The 24,492-nt window shown below is 30.7% G+C and overlaps 1 protein-coding gene across 3 annotated transcripts in view; it reads left to right on the top strand.

Moving 5' to 3' along the window:
• LOC132747113 (semaphorin-5A-like) overlaps nucleotides 1–24,492 on the top strand; it is an 81,584-nt gene that overhangs the window by 21,253 nt on the left and 35,839 nt on the right. The window contains exon 1 of one of the 3 annotated variants that reach the window (XM_060736444.1): nucleotides 10,230–10,372. The exons of the other annotated variants lie outside the window; for them this stretch is intronic. The gene's annotated coding sequence lies outside the window, so the exon portion shown is untranslated. Of the gene's footprint in view, nucleotides 1–10,229; nucleotides 10,373–24,492 lie in introns of those variants that run through there. 3 annotated transcript variants of the gene reach the window in all.

Below are 24,492 nucleotides of genomic sequence, written 5' to 3'. Positions count from 1 at the left end.
TAAATAGTTTATCATTAATCTGCAGATATTTAAAAGCTCATTTTAATTGTTAAAAGTTGGCACAAATATAATTTATGTTTGATTTGCACTGAGACATATAGAGTGTTACAAAAGCTTTGTATCGGTGAAAATATTGAAATAACTGGCATTCATTTGTAAAAAGGTAAAAAAAAAATATATTTTGCTATTTGAGAAGCAATGGATTAAAGATATTGACAAAATCTTAATCAAATATGAATGTCAGTGTAACATGTTTATTATATTTTGCAAGTAATTATCTTTTTGTCCTTATTCTATCATACTATAAAAACTGCACCATCGCAAGTCGGTATACATCATAAGTCGGTACACATGTATTAGTGTAACAACTGTCTTCCAATCACCTCTTCATACTGTCATTATGGAGAATTAGCAAAGAAATTATTCACATAACCTTGCCAATTTTTATTGAGTGACAATTGACATAGTTATTAAAGGAAGACATTGACATGTTATCAGATTATGCTTCACCAACTCTAAATGCTGTTATTACGTATTTAACCAAAATAAGTCAATTTATATGGAAATTAGGTGACGTGAAATATCATTGATATATATTATATGGATCTAGATATCTATGGCTATTATATAAAGGTATTAAAGCGAAGGATTTATTTCATATAAAAATATTCATATTTTTCATATCCCCTATTTGTTTACCTCTTTATTTCTTAAGTCTTTTTTATGCCATGCCAAGAAAAAGATTTGATACTGTTCATTATGGGTAATTTGCTGTTCTATATTGTACAACGTTCTGTTCATTTTGTATAATTTGCCATGTAATTTATTACAGTCCAGACTGGAATATATTTATACTTTTTATATTGCCTGATATGTTAGGCACATTGACGTCATATCTTTTTTCAAACTAATTGAAATGAAACCAAAATTGGCTGCAAAGTTGTGTCTACTAGGTGGTTTTGATATGCACAACTGGCAAACTGTCAATCAAACGTACCTGATATAAATACATAGAAATGCATGGATTATTTTCCTATAAATAAAATTTAGTCATATTGCCAATCTATAGAAATATCCAATAGGGGGAGAGGCATTGCTTAAACTCTTCAAGTTAAAAGTAGAACAAAAAATGCCCCGTCTAGTTTTTAAAATTCTTATTAACTAGTCAGCACCAGTTGAAAACTGTTCTAAATTCTTATTTAGACAATTTATAGGGTAGATTAAAGCCATGTTGCTAAAAGAGCTTCCTTTAATTAATATTTCCTGTTTCAATTCTACTTCAAGCTATTTTGTGAGACAAGAAACCTTTCCAAAGTGGAAACAAATAATGAGAATTTATTTCTCAATCAACAAAAGTGAATTACACAATTTTGTTGTATCTGCCAAAATAGTTTTAAAGTAATGAAAAGTTTCTTTGGAGTGGTTTTAATCAATTGGAACAAATTTTACCCCTTGCAATGATGAAATTGCATAATCAATGTTAATTTAGTCAATTAAGAATAACGGAAAGAAAAATGACAGAGACATAAATCACAATAAAATCGGAAAGAGTGAAATATTTGTAATGGTTAAATCAATTAAAACTGTTGATGAAACACCTTTTCAAGGGTTCCTGGAATAATAAAAGACAGAATGGAAGAAAATTTTTTGCATAATGAAACTCTCTGTCTTTATTATGGTGTTCCATACAATAGAAAATCTAATTATACATACACTTTAGCGGTCAGAATATAAATTTGAGAATTTCGTCAGAATTATTTCACATATAATATGATATATTTATTAATCTGTTAATCTAATATACTTTATACAGAATTTATTTTTGTCTATTGTGTAGGAAGCTTATAGACACACTGGAATCTAATGTTTCCAGAAAAATTTATATTTTTGTTTTTATTTATCAAAATCCTATATAAAGAAATCTAAGAATATCTAAATAGGAAAAGAAAGAATATCTAATTAGGAAAAGAAAGATTATTGACATTAACTTTGTTTAAACTTCTTTTATTGGTTTGATATTCTTTTTACGACAAAAGTATTACCATGAGCATCAAAGACCAGAAATAGGTGAAGCTTAACAAAATAGCATGGAAAGCTGTTAATTAAATATAAATTACTTCATTTCAAGTGAAGAAATAAATAGATTTTGCAATCCAGCAATATTTACTTTAGATTTGGAGCCAAACTATGAAGCAACACTGTGCAAGATCAGGGATTAGGATAAACAGTTTTTTTTCCACATCTAAACATTTTTTCAGAGGTAGACTAGTTTCAACAAACAGTGCTATGAGAAGCTCTAGGAAAGCATGTACCATTTGACATGTTTGATGTATAGTCCCAGCATATTCACAGTAATGTGAACAGATACACAGTCTGGGGCTGGTTTTTCACTCAAGACTTTGTAATTAGTATTTATTTTAATGACCTGGAAAATTACATCATAATCAGTAAGGGTGATGGAAAGTGTCTACAGCATGTGGTCGATAAAAAAATTACTAAATAAATACCTGGGTAGGAACTAGTTAAGAGATTTTGGCACACAGTTTTAATAGGAATCAAAGTATTTTTGTAAGGTAATATTTTTTTAAGTATAAAGTAACAGCAAGGGTGATATAATGTTTAAATGTTTACAAAAACATGGTAAATTATGGTAATTTCACAGTGTGAAAAATAAAAATAAATTAATTATGGTAAGGCTGTATGAGAATATAAAGTTTAGTATCAGTGATAGTGAAAGCTAACTTAACCTACTTATACCTATGAGCTTTATATAAATTGTTTTTAGTCAGAATCTCCTCACAATTGTTTTAAAGGAACAGTTTTGTCATTAGTCTAATTTGCATCTTTTGTTATTTAATTTACCTAAGATACACTGCTGGAATTGAAAGTTGTTTCCAGCCAGGCCATATATGTGCAGTCTGACAAGGCTCTATACTGTTGGCTAACCAACTGCAACTTTTCATCTTGATGTCCTGATAATGGGAATTCCAAAAACAGAAGATAGACAAGTTCATATACGGAATTCAGCAGGTAAAGGGTTAAATAAATTGAAATTGTAAAACAAATGAGAAATTACCACTCTTGAAACAATTAATAAATTAACTGTCTATTGTTGATCAAACTCCAATGTTTCAAGGGGTTAACCCCTGTTTATCAAGGAGTTTGCTGTTTATTTTCTAAATCACATATAAATCTTCTTTTTTCTCACAGCAAGAAATTATAAATGAAATATAACCTACAGAATTATGTGATACTTTTCATTATGTATTAGCTATAAAATAAGAATCTTCATTATATTTTATTTTAATACCAGTCAAGGAGTAAGTTTTTCTATATACACACATTTAACCGTCAAACTTTGAAATTGGTTATTTTTTTAATAGGAATTTAGTCTTCCTTCAGTTTGGTTTTGGATATATATAAAATGCAATCTAAATTTTCCTACTGGAAAATATGTTCAAACACAGCTCAATATCTAAACTAACTAATTTAAAATTCTTGTAACAGCCAGCAGATGTTGTAACTGCAAATTGCTTTTTGCAACCCAAAGCAAAAAAAAAAATAGACAAGAAGGAGAGAGAAAAGGCAACAATTTTCTATTATCTGTATCACATACATGATGAAATTACTGTAATCAACCTCCTGTGTAAAATACTAGAGTAGACCCAATTTCATTCATGACTTTCAAATCTGCAACATTTAATACATTTTATCTATGTTATCATGTAAACTGTGAGATGGCCAATTTGATCCAATTGTTTGAGATAACCTTTTGGTAAATTCTTCAAACATTTGAGAAGTGTATGGTAATGTGAGAGACTCACTCCCCTGAATTAGAAAGATAATCTGAACCAGCATGAATAGAGGATATTTGAGCAACTTTTAAAAATACATGAGTTTACTATTTTGATACTTAGAACAGTGTGAATGGTAGAATTTAAAACCTTGTGATTCAAGCTGGAATGAAGTGTTGGTTGTCAGGATTCAAAGCTGACACTTTCATAACTGAATAAACTTGAAGAACTTGATGTAAATAGTGGTAACACAAACCTCCTAAACATTACTGAAATAATTTAACAAGTTTTGCAAATTTTGTTTAAAAAGGAAAGGGCAATGAAAACTTGATGATGTAAAAGAAGAAAGGTACAAATAATTGGTTAAACCGAGGCAACTGCTTTAATGCAACTAAACAACAAGAAAAAACAATTTAGATAAACATATACCTTTAATTCTTTTTTTGTTTAATTTAACATTTTAAAATAAAGATTGCTTCAGTCATATGTTATAGTGGACACCAGATAAAGTTAAGGTCTTCTTGGCCGAAAAAGAATGTTTGCCAATTTATTGTTTTGTGGGATTATGATTTAGTAGAGCACAGAGATTCTTTTTACCATGGGTTACAAACCACATGGAAAAGGACTCTCTTTCTTTGTTTCTTTGCTGTATAATTTGTGAAAACGTTTTATGCCTGATGCATGCCAAATAATGTAAATCTGAAAATTGTGGCAATTAAACCAAGTCTGTGAAATGGCTTTTTGTACTATCTTTTTATGCTTTTTTGCAATGGTTGCAATAAGAAGAACATTTGTTGCTAAAAGCATTAAAGATCATTTGAACTTACGGTTGTAAATAATTGAAATGTGGATTTTGCAATGAACTCTGGTATGTTTGAGGTTTGCATTTCCACCTAACAGATACCATTTTGTCTAAATCTTTAACTTGAAAGGAATTTATTGGATGTTTCTCTTTTGAAACATGGCTGAGTTACACACATAAACTTTTAAAAAGTATTTACAGACAAGAGTTATGCAAGAATCTGCTGCACTTCCAGTGAATAATTCTGCCACAACTGTTGGTTTATCAGCTTCATCTATCATTGATGCATAGGTATCCATTGATGCATGTTGGCTGCTCACCAGAATCCCATACAGCCACATCATATTATAATATACTTCCATGCATAAACAATACAAAGATAAATCCTGAGATGATATATTTTTTTATTTGCAATAAAACTCTTATTCCATCTTAGCATACCATTTTGATCATCACCTGTTTGTAAAGAATGGTAACTTATAAAAGAAGATGAAGGCAGGTACGTCTCTCTTGAATCATTGTGATTTTTTTCAAAGAGAATGGAGCACTTTGTTAATTGTTAATTCATTACAAACATATGATTGAGATGGCACTTTACAGGAGTTGTAAGTTTTGCTGATAAGTCGGTGAGAAATACAACCTCACCTGTTCTTCTCTTTTGTTGCTTTACATAATATACCCTTCCCTAAGCTTTCAACTTACCTTACCAAAGAATGGAACTATTGTTGGTTTTATGGGGTGGGTTTTTTTTTCTCTTCTCTTTTTTTTTTACCTTTTTTTTTTTTGGTATGATTTTATATACACATTTGCAAATTGAAGACTGATAGGATGGGATGAAATGGTGGTTTTATGGTCTATAGTTTCTTTATCTATTACAAATGTATTCTTATTTTACCTTTAGTAAGAAGATTTTTTATAAAAAAGGGGTGTTTTGTATAATCAACTTGAAAACATTATATGATATAGGTACAGATGTTACATTGTCTGTTGATGAGCATGTTATTGCTCTGTGACATGCTTCCATAAATTAAAGTTGTTTAGAGTTCAGATTGAAATCAGATAGGAATTAATTTAATTACATTAAAGTTACCTCAACACTAATATTTAATGAGATGAAAGGAAGGGAATTCTTGTAATTCATCATAAGGTGACCCGTCACTTCCAGGATGTCTTAACTTGTCCTTTATATATATTACTTTCCATTTACTATTCTTGGTTCAATGACCAGTATGTTTTCTGATCAGACTCCCAATTAACAAAGGCTGCAGCTTTAACCAAACAATCTTACAATACATGATGAGGCAAATTTTAGCAAAATATTAAGGGTTAAAAAGCAGCTATTTTGAGGCCATATTAAAAAGTTGATGTATTGGAACAGATGCTTAATTTTTCATTTTCAGGTCAATGCTTTAGAAATATACAATGTATTTCCTCATTTAGATTATAGTATGTTAACAATGCTGAAAATCCACATTCTGTAAATTACAAGTGTTGTTTAACACCCTAATTACCAGTGTTTAATGCCAAGTGTTATCTATGTGCTTGTTACCTTTAGTTTTGTCTTTCTTACAACTTTGGCATATTCCTTTTCTTTAGTAAATTTGATTGTATACCATTTTGGCAATCATGGCTTGAGAGTTTCATTTGAAATGATCTAAAATGTACTGAGTTTTGTTTTTCAAGTTTGCAACCTAAGAAAGCATTGAAATGATTCTTTTATTGCAGTAGAACATGACAGACTTTGCAATGTTTCACAAATTCTCTAGTTATTCTGAAATAATTAAAATACAAAAAAAGAACAACATAAGAGTCAAGTGTATAAACATAATTATGTAGTTAAGTACATGTTTATTGAAAAAATATTTATGTTTGCAGTTTTGGACATTTTTGGATGGAGATATAAACAAAGGCATGAAACAGTTAATTAAACATGGTTTTTCTATAATTTCCTATTACTCAAGTTGGTGTGCTAAACATTTTAGTCTTATAAAACCTATTTAACAATGATTCTATCTTGTTACATTATAGAAAGGGCCTCGCCTCATGTGGGAAAAAATTGTATAGTACTTTGATATCATAAAACCACGTTTACAAGGCTATAATGTATCAGTTATCATGCAATATGCTTTAATAAGGTGTATTTTATAGTGATGAGCTGGGGGATTTTGTCAGGTTTTATGTGCAGGCTAACACTGGTTGTGGCTTTATCATAAGAATTCAGTGTCAGATGACACTTATAAAACATCAGGTCTGTCTCCAATGGATGTTTAAAAGCATTTCATGTCCTCTCATGCAATGATGGTGATACATATCTACAATACTAACAAAAGTTTTTTTCCCCTGCTTTTTCATTCATGATTTATACCATAACTTAAAGAAATTGCAATTTTAATAATAAACAGTATCCATTTTTTTAATATGCTTTATGGATTTCAATAGAAACAGAGTTGTTATCTTGATAGCGAAGTAATTTCTGTTTTGATATTGCAAATATTTGAAAACACTTTTAAATGGTGGCAAATTTAGGATGAATACTACATTTATTTAAAATCTGAGCTGCTACCTACCTATAGAAAGTATGAGCCAATTGGGTCTTCTTTTGATGATTTAGTTGCCAAAAAAAAATCACTAAATATTGAAAAGGGTATAATCCTTTCTCTGTGATCATTAATTTTATTTCTAATTATCTTCACAATTTAGACTGTGAGTACTTATTTCTTGTATTACTTGCCTAATTAATGCTGTTACAAGATAAATTAACCATTAAACAAATTTTCATGATAAGGCACACACACAGAATGCATGATAATGTGTACTTTCTAATCATTGTTCCCTTTGAATTATAATTGGAAGGAAGATCGGGGCACCTGTTTTCTGACTTTACATCATAAAACTGCTTTCAAAGTGCAACAAAAATTATTCCTTTGGTACATACAATACTTGAGGTGCACATGTTGGCATATGTTTTATTTCAGGTGTAAAAAAGTAAGTTTCTATTTAGGATAAAGCTAACATTTTAGACCAAAGTTCTGCATTTGAAAAAAAAGTACAATGTAGAAAATAGAGAAAAGAATTGAATAAAAATGATATGGACGCTTAGCAATCATTTTTCATAAAAAGGAGAATGGTTTATAAGCTGTTAGGTGTATGTTTTTCTATTACAGTTTTATACATGTTTTGTTTATTAGTTTGTATAATTACCACAGATAAAGCATCTGTTATTATTTATAATTTACTTATACCTGGGACTTCCCAGCTTATACACACAATCATCATTATCATGTATGACATCAAATGTCAATTAACTTTATATGAACTTGCGTTAATGAACTTTCAAGTTTTGATTAATGTCCTGTTTGAAATAGAGCTTTTAGGGTTTTCTTTCTTTTTTTGTGTAAAAATAGTAATAAATATCCTCAGTGAATGAATTAACTTTCCCTTGAAGATTGTGGTACAAAAACAGTTGCTGTGGTTTACCATATAACATTTGCACATTCATATTTAACTGTATTTGTTAATTAAGTCTCATTTTTTTTTTTAATTAAATAGGGTATGTTGGTTAAACGAAAAAGACAAAATTTCATGTAATTTTTGTGGAAAACAATGTGAGACTTTTATATATGTGCTTGATTTGTATTTCATACTGCATTTATTGCTTTGTAAGTATTGCCTGAATTGCATTCTCATATACTCTATAAATATAACGCCCTTTTCATCACAGCTTTGAGTTACATACACTTGAGTTACCTCTAGCTGCGTTCATGTGAAAGGACTCTGTCTCTAGTGAAATTCAAGCCACGTAGTATACAATGTATAAAATTACTGATTAACTCACATGGTTAACTTACATGTTTTTTTTGTTATACATTGTGTGGTAAGTTCAAGAAATATACCATGTTCATTTTCCATTTATAGTCAATTCCAAATTATAGGAGCCATGATATTATGAAAGGTTCCTCCATTATGGTACTGACCATTTTATTTCCTGTATAAAATTTGTTCACTCATTGTCCACATCCCTTGAGTCTTAATTATCTACACTTACTTAATCTTTGTCATTGGGTACACTAATTGAAAGATGCCATAAGAGAACAGACAAAATAGGAATATTTGTATCAAAGCATCTTCAATGGTTACTGTATAGATAACTAAATTATTTGTTTGAAGATATGGGAAAAAAGATGCATAGGTCAAGAGTCTAATAGACTGGGAAAAAAATAGTTCCCTGCAGTTTGAATATGTTAAACATAAACTAATACAGGTGTTTATATTTGTTAGAATGTCTATGTAGGTAATTCAAGTTGATTACAATCAGAGGAACATGCTGTGTTTAGGAATTTATTTATGGCCATACTATAGGTACTAACCTGCAAGAACTCTGCCATAAAATACCCATAGATCACATATGTCATAGATACACAACAAGTTGCATGTACAAAATATATCACTTGTACAAAGAAATCAGGTTGTTTGTAAGATTTTTTGCAAAGTCCTATTTATTGTATAAGTTTCTTAGTTTGTGTTTAAAGCATTTGCAATGTTTCAATTGATCTGAAACATCTCTTTTATAAGAATTATACATAACAAATGATTAAACGAATATTACTATTTTATAAGTTCCTTTATATAATGGTTGCTGTAAGGAAATAACCATTGACAAATAGAGTTCTAAGTCCAATAACGTAAGTTAATGGGGGATGGGGTATTATCGTCAATGCATTGGTACTTAGCTTACCTGTATACATTGTGATAATGTTAGGATGAAATGTTTGATCATTTAAAAGCAGAAGGCATTGGTCAAGTGGGTATGTCAACTTCTGTCCTTACAATTTAGTCATGGATGCTGCTTTACTGTGGATTGGAAGCATTAAGAAGACAAATTATTTGCTTTATATTTTCACTGTTTTGAGAAAAGTTTAACTATTTCACATGTTCACATTTTTCTCAAGGTGATATTTATTCTACGCTTTTCGCGTTGTTTATAAAAGGAGACTGTCCAAAATAAACCAATCTACTGATCTTACAATAAAATTAAATGAATGTAAATACAAGTTTACAACAAAGTGCACATACACAAGTAATCAGTCAGCTGGTATTTCTATCAACAGTTCATATGTCATCCTGAATTTTTTGTGTTATCCAACACCGTAAATAAACTAATGGAAAAATGAATGAGTGTGAAATTTAACCTATTTCAATACATAGACAGCTTATACATTATCTAATTAAAAACTACTTACAATTTATCATTTCAATTCATCTGGCTGTTAACCTATTACGGCACACCCTGAGTGTTTAAAATTATCTGAATTTTCTGTATCATCATTAACTGTTTCAGATTCATCGAAAACAATCAACAATTTATCATATTGTACTATAAAATCAAGCACACCTATAGTAAGAGCATGCTTGATTAGAATTCATAAAATTATTATCACAGAACATCTGTGTTCTTCGGGGTAGTTTTACTAATTTTTTTTCCCATATATGTCCATGTTTAATGAGATTGTCTGCTGGCAAAAAAATAACACCTGTATATATGATATTTGATTTGTGCACTTAGTGTATCTTGATGTTGTACAAGGTATATATCAGTCAAGTTACAGATTGATATCTTAGTTGTGTATAAATGTTACACTGGTAGGCAAACACGGCAGTTGAAATTTAATGGAAACGTACAGGTTGAGTGCAGTATACATTTAGTTAGTAGGAAATTTAACTGTGCATGAGAACCACTTGATTCATAATCTCTGGAATAGCAATCTGTAAATTCAAGGTAATTTAGTTTTAATTAGTAAAAATAGAGTTTGTTCACTAACATAAACTTTTTCAAGGGACAAAATGTATTTGTTATTTAATAATTGATATAGAATTTATATACAGTCATGTTCTTCTTTTAAAAGTAAATGAAATATTTTGTTCAGATTTTACCTATATTTTACTCTGTGTCATCATCTTTTATGTTCAGATAGGTAGATTGATTTAATAATTGAAAAGAGAATTGTTGTCTCATTGTTTTTACTGAATTTTTTTTTTTTTCTTAATTAACTTTTAAACTGTATTTGTAACAAGTCATAATTAATAATAATAGCTCCATGTTATTCTAATGTAAATTTTTTTCGTTTTAAGATTAACATTCAATTATAAAAAACAACTATAAAATGGTTTTTGTACAAATTTACTTTTTCAGTAATGTCTTTTATATATATGTATATATATATATATATCTTATGATTTTTGTTGTAATATCATATTTCATGATTTCATATTTTCATGAAAATCAAGATTTCATGTTAATTCATTGACAAGAAAAACATCGTAAGGTTTGATAAAGCACATTTCACATGCACATTCAACAATTTTACAAGTGTGTAATTAAAATGAAAAATAGAGAACAGACAGACCATGACTGGTTCCCCCCACTATGATCTTGTTTATTTTGATGGTTTATTTGTGGTAAACCACGTTCTACGCGTTTGCACTATATTTGGCAAGTTCCCACCATTCATAAAAATTTATTTCAATTTTTTTTTGTTACAGTCAGCAAATTTTAACTTTCAATATTTCTTTAAAAGATATTGAAAAAGTGTATATGTGGATAAAGGGCAGATTAAAAAACAGCATCTGTGAGTTATGTGGATTATGGTAATTGTGCATGTATTAGCAATTATAGAACAAAGGCATGCCAATTATTTTCCTATTAGATTTTAAGATTGCTGGTAATTACCTAATTGCATAAAATATTTGATGTATGCATCCTTTTATATTTCATTTATTTTTCCTCTTTATATTTATTTATACTGTTAAAAGTTAGAAAGATTTTAATGATTTGAATAAGTTAATGTTTTATTTAATTGGATTGTTTATACAGATTTTATTTTAGTTTGATTATGTGGGAAACACATATATAAGCTTATAGACACAATCTTATATCCGTTACTTGAACCAACTAGTACTAAATAGTAATAAGTGTAAGTTTCTTGTCCAAGGAAGAAATGACTGGGTTTGAACAGATATAGTCAGCAATGCTTAGATTACTCTGTCTGATGGGTTAACCATACCGTCACACTACCTCTATAAAGTGGTTGTATCTAATCACAGCCACACGACCACTATAAAGTGGTTGTATCATATCATGTTAGGAAAACAGTATAAAGATTAAATGACTATCAGCATCTAACGAGCTGATATCTTCCAAGCCTTGTATAGAGTCTCCTACTGTCTACTTCAGCAAAATTGAGGCATCGCTTCAAGTTAACCTCCATCAGAGTCGCCTGTTGGTATTAACCATGCCTGTGTCACTGAAAACCTTACTAGTTATAATGATGATCATTTTAATGCTTGCCTCATATGCACTGTAATTATATTGCATGCAGTCATTAATTCAATCTTGACAGTAAAAGCACTAGATTTACAAAAAATATTTGTGTCATTTAAAGGTTGTATTCAAATTCTTGAGAAGAATTCAATTAATTTAAAGTTTGTATTGCACAAATATAATTTACCATTTTTATCCAGGGCTGTTTATTAACGGTATATATAACCGTGCCAATGCAAACAGTGTATGCGCATTTTCACAGGTTTCTTACAAAAGGTTATAAAGTTTTATCACTTTAAATGAAGTGGGTATGCAGAATTCATTACGCAAATACAAATACTTTTCACAGATGTCTGAAAAACCTAAATTTATTAGTTTCGATCGAAGATTATTACTTAGTATGGGGTAAAATAAATGATAGTTTGGGAATTGAATTATGTAATGTGGTATTCAAAGGGATAGTAACAGAATTAAGAGGAAACTCACTTTATGATCCAGCATTTTATAATGAATAAAGGTTGAAGTATTTTATAAATCAGAGTTTTAAAGGTTAAAATGTCAGGACTTTAACATGTATATACTACAAGTACTCATTTAACAGATCTACCAAAGTTTTGTTTCCTTGCCTAGTCTAGTTCTCCCCACAAGTAACAGCCAACTTCTCCTTTTTCAAAGTTTCATGAAAAATCAAAAGGAATTATGACTGCTACTAAAGGCAAAGATTGATTGGTTTTATCCTGACTTGTGCCTTAACCATGCCTCCTTTTAATTGTACATGTACTTACCATGCTTCCTTTGACTTGTGTCCTAACCATGTTTCCTTGACTTGTGTCCTAACCATGCTTCCTTGGCTTGTGTCCTAACCATGCTTCCTTTGATTTGTGCCCTAATCATGCTTCATCTTACTTGTGTCCTAACCATGCTTCCTCAACTTGTGTCCTAACCATGCTTCCTTGACTTGTGTCCTAACCATGCTTCCTTTGATTTGTGTCCTAATCATGCTTCATCTTACTTGTGTCCTAACCATGCTTCCTCAACTTGTGTCCTAACCATGCTTCCTTTGACTTGTGTCCTAACCATGCTTCCTCTTACTTGTGTACTAACCTTGCTTCTTCTGACTAGTGTCCTAACCATGCTTCCTCGACTTGTGTCCTAAACATGCTTCCTTTGACTTGTGTCCTAACCATGCTTCCTCTTACTTGTGTACTAACCTTGCTTCTTCTGACTTGTGTTCTAACCATGCTTCCTCTGACTTGTGTCCTAGCCATGCTTTCTTGGCTTGTGTCCTAACCATGCTTCCTTTGACTTGTGTCCTAGCCATGCTTCCTCTAACTTGTGTTCTAGCCATGCTTCCTCTGACTTGTGTCCTAGCCATGCATCCTTTGACTTGTGTCCTAGCCATGCTTCCTCTAACTTGTGTCCTAACCATGCTTCCTTTGACTTGTGTCCTAACCATGCTTCCTCTTACTTGTGTACTAACCTTGCTTCTTCTGACTAGTGTCCTAACCATGCTTCCTCGACTTGTGTCCTAACCATGCTTCCTCTTACTTGTGTACTAACCTTGCTTCTTCTGACTTGTGTTCTAACCATGCTTCCTCTGACTTGTGTCCTAGCCATGCTTTCTTGGCTTTGTGTCCTAACCATGCTTCCTTTGACTTGTGTCCTAGCCATGCTTCCTCTAACTTGTGTCCTAACCATGCTTCCTCTGACTTGTGTCCTAGCCATGCATCCTTGATTTGTGTCCTAACCATGCTTCCTTTGACTTGTGTCCTAGCCATGCTTCCTTTGACTTATGTCCTAGCCATGCTTCCTCGGACTTGTGTCCTAATCAGGTTTCCTTTTACTTATGTCCTAACCATGCTTCCTCTGACTTGTGTCCTAATCAAGTTTCCTTTTACTTGTGTCCTATTTATGCTTTCTCAGACTTGTGTCCTAACCATGTTTCCTCTACAATTATGTCAGTTCAGATTTATGCAAGGCAACTAAAGTGAAAGTTGGTCATTTTCATCACCAGCTTAAATGTTTACACCAGTATTAACTTTCCAATGTTATAAAACAAAATATACATCAAATACATTGTACATTAAAAATTTGTTTAGGACACATTTTTATTTATCTTGATTTCATGTTAAAAGTTTATCTAAAAGCTATTTTTTTACAAAGCTATTTCAAAAATATTTTTAAATTCTATTAGCGAACACCCTGCTGTTAATTTTGCCTTGGGGAATTTTTTAAAAATTGGGAAAAATTTTTTAATAATTTAAGTTTTTTCAACCATATTTTTTTTTGAGTTATTCCTTTTTATCATTCAATTATTGGCTTTCAATGTTTTATCTATATAAACAAACCGAAATATAAATAACATTTACTTTGTCATTTTAACTTGATAGAATTGAAGGTGGGGAGGTTAAGGGGGGGGGGGGGTTTATATATAAGTTGCATGTCTGTAAGCCAGTATAAAAGGATGCCTGAAATGAGATTATAATTATAACCTGCAAACCAGATTTATAATCAAGTTATTATCTTCCATCATCAGATATAGTCATTTATTTTACAAATTTTCCCTCTAGCCATCAAGTGCTATAATGTTGTTTTTTGTCTTGATGCAATACACAGTTCTTTGTGTGTTTTTCAAATTGTTTGCTATTTTTAAAAAAAAAACACACTTTTTTTTCTTCAAAGTATGGATTTCAAGGCACTTTTGTACAATTAGATACTATTGTCATATTTAAGGAGATACAAAAACCCCATGTCAAGTACTTGCAACTTCATTTAATGTGTAAAGTGTGCCCGTTCACAATTGTGGTCACAGGGATTACCACCCGATTAAAACATTCGGCAGGGTAATATATCGTATAACAAGGGCCCTCGAAAACTGCTATAAAGACCTGTACCCCCATCGATCTAAACATGTTAGGAAAAAGATTTATTCCCATCACTTTAAGTTTTAAATTACAACAATGAAACTGTGTAAAGGTTAAATATAGAGCTTTTAAATTGGCGGCACTGTAGACCTAATAAGGTAAAGATTCTTTATTAGCTGTCTAGCTATATTGGGTTTCACGGCCCGCGGCCTTAAACTGGACATTCAACTATGTTCCTTATTGTTGATTCGGTTTTATTGTTAAGTTGTTAAAACATTTATGGTCTATCATTTGTAGCCTGACACGTTTTTATTTTGTGAAATAATTTGATATACAAGGGGTTTTTGCTTCTCGTATGACATTTTGATGTTTGGTTTTTTTGCTATGATCTGTATCTCAGAAACACACTAAGATCAGGACATTCAGCTTACCTTAGGTCATTTGTTCATTGATACATTACCTTTGTTATTGCTGATATATCATCTTTACCATTACTGATTGTGCAAATAAAACAAAAACAAAAAACTAATAACATGTCTGCATGTATTTTCAGATTTTCTACTGGTTATTTTCAGGTTGTATTCTGGTAAAAAAAAAAAAATGATCCTTGAACAGGCTCAATCAAGCCAAGCCTGCAACATTTTCAGTTTTGTTGTTTTGTGCGTTCTTTAGGGATTCTGTTTTTCTCTTTCTTTCTTTGAAACAGGACATTAATCAGCGTTTCTTCCAGCTACTAATTTTTGGAGGTAATGTTAATTATCTTTAAAGGATAATCAAATATTACCATAAAAAATTCAGTCACTATTACATACATATGAAGATATAAATAAATTTTAAGCAAATTGCCTTTCACATATGTATTAAGGACTCATAATTTCTAAATGTAAATGTTGAAATGGTAAAAAAAAACCTGCATTACACTGCAAACAATTTGTTGACTGCGTGGGTGTTAGCAACTTACATTTACCTGCTTGCACTACCTGCTATTGCACTTTATAATGCTAAAGATATATATATTGCAGATCATAATTTCATATATATATATTAGAGAAGGGAAAGATAATGATCTGTGTTATTTGAGTGTTTTAAAGATAATCCAGATCTTGATCTGATTGATGAAGATATTAAAGGTAAAAGAAAGGGCAACATGAAGCTCAGCTTAATATAAAATAATGGTACTTCTTTACTTTATTGCATATGAGTTATTACATTTTTGCACCAAGCCTTTGATTTAGCAGTTGTTTAGAGTACTTATATATAAGACAATATGACTACAGCTACAATCTGATGGAACTTTGGTAATACTATATTTATCCTAGCATTCCTGTATATCAAAGGAGGTCTTCATCATGAAGGTAATTTGTTGAGCTCTTCAATTCGGGAGATAATCTTCCAATTGTTTGAGATTTTCAAGTACCTTGGCAATTAAGTTTACAAATTAAGTTGTATGATAGGGCCCTACCACCTGTTTGTATGCCAAGATCAGAGTGTTGAAATGAAAATATTTACCACAATGATTGGGCAAATATTGACATAAAGGTCGTACTATCTCTCAAGTGGTTTGTCTGTGGATAAAAATGACTTATGACAGTGCTGCGTTATTAAATTTGATTTAAAGGGTAGTATTTATTGCAAATTTCAAACCAGTTTTACAATGTTTATGTATATTACAGCAGGCTCTAAGTTCAGAATGAATGTATCTTTTCCCTGATAAATACTGGAGATAAATGATGTTAGATCATTTATCATTATGTACAGTTACACTGATAATCAGATATAATATGTGCTGTTTTTATCAGTTTTAATTATTTATTTGTAGACAGTGATATATCATAATCATTTTGAAAGATTTGAAATAAATTATTTAGGATAAAAACTGACAAAAAATAAGGTAATTCCAGTTGATATTTGAAGATTAGACTCAAATCTAAGGTTGATGGTTGCATTGAACTGGTGAAACTCAATGAGGTGTTAGAACGAATATCCTCATGTTTTCTGATGTAAAACCCTTCAGGAGTTCAACTTTTGGGAGAGAAAATATATTTTCACAACCCTTTCATCAGAATAAGTTGACATTTTCCTTATGGTTTATTTCTTAAAGAAAATAAAATGATTTAAAATGTTCACTCCAAAAACACCATTATAAGTACAACTAATGGTCACTCTTGAATAGTTTCATTTGTTTTGCTTTTGCTTGGTTTGTCTGCGGATAAAAATGACTTATGACAGTGCTGCGTTATTAAATTTGATTTAAAGGGTAGTATTTAATGCAAATTTCAAACCAGTTTACAATGTTTATGTATATTACAGCAGGCTCTAAGTTCAGAATGAATGTATCTTTTCCCTGATAAATACTGGAGATAAATGATGTTAGATCATTTATCATTATGTACAGTTACACTGATAATCAGATATAATATGTGCTGTTTTTATCAGTTTTAATTATTTATTTGTAGACAGTGATATATCATAATCATTTTGAAAGATTTGAAAATTAGGTTATAAAACTTGCCGCAGCTTAGATTAAATATATGATATAAATTTAATGTAACAAAATTAATGCTTTCTTATTGTCATGCTTTTTTGCAAATTTATAGATGCTTTTACTTTTTATGACATGAATTAAGGCAAATTGCATATTGATGGATATTCTACGTATCAGTCCTTGAATTCTTCTTTTCTGTACCTAAATGTTCATTAAGTCATAGAGGATATTTTCCCTCATATCTGTAAATTTATTGAGATTACCTTTTTTCCTTTTCATTATTTAATATAACAAACTCTTCTTTTCAAAATTTAATGGTTTCAGACTATATTATGTGTGGAAGAAGTTCCTGCCAATTAGCAGAACATAAACTATGTTAATGGGAAACAAATTACCTGCTATTTACAGGTATATTTAGAATTGAATTTTGCAGGTACTCCCCAATATTTATTAGATTCCAGGCAGAGAGGAAATAACATATTTCTGATGATCATCAGATCAATTTATGTCTAAGTGAAATACTTTACATTTATAATTATGTACATAATGTATATGGTGTAAAAAATGGCAAGTAAAAGTGATGAACAAATTAGTTACTATTACAATGATTTACCACCCATGCAATAACATACTTATTGCCCAAAGGACCCATGCAATAACATACTTATTGCCCAAAGGACCCATGCAATAACATACTTATTGCCCAAAGGACCCATGCAATAACATACTTATTGCCCAAAGGACTTGGTTTTTATGAAGAGTATCACAAGTATTGAATGAAAGCCAAGAAAAAAAATGATGTTTTATTTAGTTATTACATATCAATTGGTCATATCAAGTCAATCTAGACTAGTTTCTTAGCCTATGGTGGTTTGATAGATCTTTCAGATGTTAGATCAACACCTTACAGCAGTGTCTCTGTCTCTTTCTTCACACCAAATGGTGTTTTTTTAATACACAATAATGTTGCAGAAAGATTATATCAGTATTGTAGAAGGGTAATTGTAAATTAATGGCCCATTTTTGTGCTGCCAGCTGAAGTTTTTCTTGTATTTTATCAGTCTGCTCTAATAAATTATTTAGGATAAAAACTGACAAAAAATAAGGTAATTCCAGTTGATATTTGAAGATTAGACTCAAATCTAAGGTTGATGGTTGCATTGAACTGGTGAAACTCAATGAGGTGTTAGAACGAATATCCTCATGTTTTCTGATGTAAAACCCTTCAGGAGTTCAACTTTTGGGAGAGAAAATATATTTTCACAACCCTTTCATCAGAATAAGTTGACATTTTCCTTATGGTTTATTTCTTAAAGAAAATAAAATGATTTAAAATGTTCACTCCAAAAACACCATTATAAGTACAACTAATGGTCACTCTTGAATAGTTTCATTTGTTTTGCTTTTGCTTGCTGCTTGTCATGTGACATTCACTAGAAACTTCATACATGTCTTCAAGACCATTAACTTAGTGGTCACTGTCCCAGTTATATCGCTTTACTTATAGAATTTTATTGAATGATATTCCCATCTGTGAAATAAGAACATTTCTTTGACTTCTCCATAAACATATCTAATTCGTTCTTTATTCATATCTTGAAGACCATGATTGTAGGTGACTGTCCATTTCTTTTATTCTATTGTTAATTTTTACTGAATTTAATTATTTTCTGTTGTGAGAATAGAGACCCTACGTGTTACTTAGAAAAGTCAAAGAAGATGTCTGTCTGGCAGCAGCTGTAAATGTTTCATAAAATGTTTGTTTTTGAGATCGCTTTGTCTCCAAAGTCTTCCAAGTTATTTCCATCACATTTTGAAGTTTTGAATATGAGAAAAATGATTCATTTCTCCCCTATGTGTTGCAGGTAATAAGTCTACAAGTTTAAGGTTACTTCAATACTTCAACAAAAACTTGGAGTTGAATAATTAATATATAAGTACTTTACACTAGCAGTGTGAGACATGAACAAGCTGCTTTTGAGACATCTTGTTTATATTTGAAAGACCCAGTCTGCTAGTTTTATGATGATACTTGTCTTATCAGATATACATTACAAGATCCTTCCTCATGCCTTTTCCCTTTCTAAATGATACTGGCACACTTCTCCCATTAGCATGATTAGATTATAATAAACTCTCAGTGGATCTCCTCAAGGATGTGTTATTTCACCTATTTATTTAAGGTGACAACAGACACTTTCCGTGGGACTCACATAAATGCCATTTAAACCAACTTATTTTAGTAATAATTGTTATTTATTTAATCTTTGTGCATCAAATGTCGCTGATCATCATAAAAAATAACATATTTGAAAAAAATGCCTTTGTAAATGATTGATTTTTAATAAAAATCCTAAAATTTTAAATCGTCATATCAAAGTCATTTTTTATTTTTTTGTTATCAAACTTTTGGAAAATAAACATACTTATAATATCTGGGGAACCGTGTCTCAAATTTTTTCTATCTTTTCTCAAAAAAATATTACGTAACGTCAAACATTTTATGCGACTTTTTTCACCATACATATTACGTAATTAAAGATAATTAAGTCGCTGAATGAGCAAACAAAAATCCCTGACACGGTTCCCTCCGTAAATGAATTCCCTTTCATGTGCTTTAAACCGCATGTTTATTGCTTGATTATTAAAAAAGTTATGCCGATTCAAAGTTAGTCCGACCCGCATCAAACGAAGTGTCATAAATCGGCTGTTCTCTCTCGGACCCCTACGTTTCACGCTAAATAATTGCATAATACACAAATATCGCACCAGAGAGGGTCACAGGTTGCGGTTAACATACTCTAACAACATTTTATGACCCAAGTGACATCAAATTAAAATTGCTTTTTTAATCGCGAAACCTTTGGGTTTTATGTCCCAAGCGGACCAAAAGGGCCCGGGGGGGGTTTTTTCCCAAACCTTGCGGGGTTTTAAATTTTTTTTAAGTTTTTTTTATATAGCTTAAATTTTTTAAAAGGGTTGCTCTTTGGGGAAATGAAACCTTTAAAAACAAAAACTAGTTCTACGGTATTTTAAAAGGGCCATGGTAGATGTAAAATGGGGGTTTATATATTTTTCCTCCTTTTTAAAACTAATTTTTTAAAAAAAAGGTTTCCCCGTCATTAAAGAACCTAACCTTCTTTTAATATATAAAACTCTATAAAGGGATAGGCCGTTTTTATGGATTCTAATTCCTAATTTGTCCCAGGGTTTATTAGTACTGTTTGATTTACTGGGGAAATTTTTCAAAGATTCCCGATAATATTTATATAATATATTTTTTATTGATTCATAGAGAAATAATCATCCTTAAACAATCTAAAATAGTTTAGAAATTTGTCAGGGACACTTTACTACAAGTCATATAGGCGTTCACATAAAAAATGTTGTCTGTTTTTGTTGTTGTTTTACTTGACATTGTTAGAAAACGAGGTTGAATGTCAAGTAAGCCGTTGAATCCGTACAAAAGTCCATAAACTCAATATCATATCTATCAGACTAACGGGACAGACAAATTATTTTCACACATTATGGATATTTTAGCAACTATATTTTTAATCAACCCCCGTGGTCGTGCGATTTGCCGCTATGCTTAATTATTTATGTTTCATACAATATGTTACGTACTTTGGCCGACAATTTCTTATTTAATAAAAAATGCCAAATAAAAGGTAGACGGTAATTATAAAAGATGTACGGTATTTGTACGATACATGAATTACGAGTAGTATGGACCAGTATGGACCGGTAATTCACGGATATATGGAACTACCGATTTCCCTCATTGATGCCTCAACAGGGGGCGGAGCGTTATCGATATCTGACAGGTTACGCGAATAGCAGATAAAAATGGTACAGGTACCATTTTAAAACGTTTAAAAACACATTTTTTGGACTAACTGCTTCCAAAATTAAATCACGAATGTGTTCAGAAAAGGTTGATAAATCTACTAAGCAAAAAATCTCTTTTTAGGTATTTTCAGTGATAATTGACTCCGTTGTCACCTTAATGATATTATAAAAGTACAGTTAAGCATCAGTCTCTAAGGTAATTTTTACAAGTTATTATCATGTAAACAATCTATTTGTACTTTGTTAATTAATTTATGTACTTACATTAAGTTAATGACAATTAATAACATCAGAAGGACACACCTACATTAAAGGTGTATTGACCTAGTAGATTACCTGTGTTTATATCATAATATCAGTATATATTTATGCTGTCTGAATTAATATTTCTTCATTATAAAAGATTATTAAATGTCATTGAAAGTTTATACTTTTAAGCTTATTAATTGTTTTTTTTTTCTTCTTTTTATTCATACATAAAACTTCTTCCACAAAATTGTTGGAAAACCTCTAAACATTGTTATAGACTCCCCTCAGAGTAAAACTGCTACCCCTATAAAAAGATGCAATTTTGTTTAATTATGGTTCAAAACAGTCATGTACAGTTGTATACTGAGGTAATTTAGCACATTTTTCAAGAAAATCATGACTTCTTTCCTCAGTTAATTTCCTGTGTAAAAAGCTTACTGATTGATGTTCCAGACTGACACTGAAATATGCTTTTGTCTGTGCTAAACATTAACACAGTGGGCAACAGGTGATGTAGAAATGCGGTTGACTGTGTACCGATATAAGGGATGAAAGGTTACAAAAACTTAATGATTAACAGTGTAATTGTGGTTCATGAGGAATTGTTTATAAATTAATCAGTAATCAAGTAACGAACAGTTACCATAAAAGGATATCTTTACATTAGTACTAATAAGATGTGGTATTATGGCTGTCATTTGTGCAACAGTTCATGTTCAGCTCAGTTTTACACACTGTCTGCATGCACACATAGATGGTAGGAGTGGGTGGAAAAGGAAATATTTGAAATGCTACAAGTAGAACTTGCAAGCTGCATTTCCATCCCCTCACAGTGTATTAAAAGTTATGCTCAATTTAATTCACATAAATTCAAAGTACATTAATTATGGTAATTAAAATATCTTTATTTCTACTTACCTGTACTTATACCTGTTGTACACAGTGGATAGATTTAGTTTTCTCATTATCCACATGTTCATTTGAGTGTTTTGCTGTAATCTATTAAACAAAGCACTTATTTATGTTTATTCTACCATCCGGATGGTAAATGCCAAGTCTGCAAGAATTTAATGCTACTTTACATTGCACTCTGGCTCATGATTCTTTTTACAATGAGGGATTTACCTGAATCTTCTGAAATTTAAGCTTATTAATTATTTACCTTTGCAAAGTATACATTTCACAAAATATGTTACTATAGTTTGATTAACTTACATGATGCAAACTTAAAAGAAAAGAACAGCATGGACATATGATTGAAAGTTGATTATAAATTTTATTAAATAGCTTTGCAAGCAGGTAGCCAGCCATACAGGTTGTTGAAATATTTTTAATAATATTTTATCTCTCCATTTTATCTCAAGGTCATATTTCATATAATTATGCACAAAGTGGTATTTGCCTTCAATACCATTGTACTAATTGCATACAGGACATGTATCTATGTGTCAGGTACACATGTTACCTTTCAGTCTGGCTAAAGTGTCTGCTGGCTTGACATGCTGGTTAAATGACAGCCTGATCTTCATACAGATAGTGAAGGGGGGTAATTGATTTCACTTTTCATATGATAGCTCAAAGTAATAAAATGTATTTTTGGGATGTACCATGTACATTTATTATGGTTTGGTGTTGTCTGAGACATTGGCTTCATTATATGACTCAAAGGTCTTTTAATAAAATGAGACCAGAATTAATTAAGAATATCTCTATGTTCATCAGTCACTAATATAATTAGGAACTTTGTATTAATAGAAAAGTTACAGGAGCATGTTTTATGTCATTTTTATGTTGTAACAGTGTGAGACTGGTGTCTATGTCCTAAACATAACATGTTAGTGTCCTCAATCAACCTAACAATAACAGTAATATTATAAGTATTGATAGGACTATAATGTTGGAAATTCACATACGACTGTGTACTAGCTAGGTTAGGATAATAACAGTGAGTTAATTTATGCCAGACAGGTATATTTCTCTTATATAATCTTCATGTACTAGGTATTATAGTAATATATTTTTGCATATATAATGTGTAATTTACTCTGAGTTTGTTTTTGCTATCAAATTTGGTGCATGAATAATAGTAATGAATTTGGTAAAAGAAATTCAATTATATAATGATTCTTATTTTATATAACATTAACTGTGAGTTGAAATGGGTTCAATGCAGGCTGACCTGCATGTGTGAAGCTGAATAAATTGGGTAGGGCAATAATGTTTTAAAATCCATGTTGTAGTTGGATTAACTGAATTTGCTTCATTATCTTGATTGTTGTCTGTTAATTTTATTGTTTTGTTTTATGCAAAAACCATGGCATTCCTATTGTTTGTGTTTGACATTTGTCTGAAACTGTTATGGTACATAGGTTACTATGTTGGAGCCAAAACTAACATACCAGAACCAGGTGAAAAGCCATGGGGTTGTTGATGTGTACTTGTATCAGAATCAAAATCAGGCAAATAATTACATCACCACTTCATCAGATTTGGCATATTTCCCCTACCCACTTGATAGCTACAAAAACATCATAATCTTTATTTACTGGTTGGTAGACTGGTGTTTTTGCTATCAAATTTGATCTTGATCTGTATTCTTGGACTGGTTAGATTTATCATATAATGGTTAAAAATCTGACTGTGTTGCTGATTTATATTCACCTCCCTATCCCTACATGTGGTTTGGCCATTATTTCATAGCTATACCTTAATAATTTCTGATATTATGATACATAATGTGGAAGTGAAATAGTTAATATAAGTTGTATCATCTTTATATATTATATTAAAATTTTGTTGTTTTTTTTTGTCTTTTTATTTGGATTGGGAAAGTTTTCATTTGTTTACTTGTAATTGAAAACACAAAGATATTGCCCATTTACCAGTATGTTATAAATCAGTTTGTCAAAAAATAAGTTTTCTCATTGAAGTGATCACTTAAAAGTACATTTAGTTATTAATATGATCATTCTATGAATGTATGTAATTATGTCATAAAAGAGTGTTACACTGGGAATCAGCAAGACTTGTAATTAATCTAAGACGAAACTTGTTCTTTTAATCAGAAATATGATTGTACATCCTAAATGAAGAGACTATGTAACATTTATGACCACCTAACAGCCCAC

Source organism: Ruditapes philippinarum, unplaced genomic scaffold (assembly GCF_026571515.1).
Source record: "Ruditapes philippinarum isolate M1 unplaced genomic scaffold, ASM2657151v2 ctg6732_1_1_1_1, whole genome shotgun sequence".
Lineage (NCBI taxonomy): Eukaryota > Metazoa > Mollusca > Bivalvia > Venerida > Veneridae > Ruditapes > Ruditapes philippinarum.
This window is presented reverse-complemented; position numbering and strand designations above follow the sequence as displayed.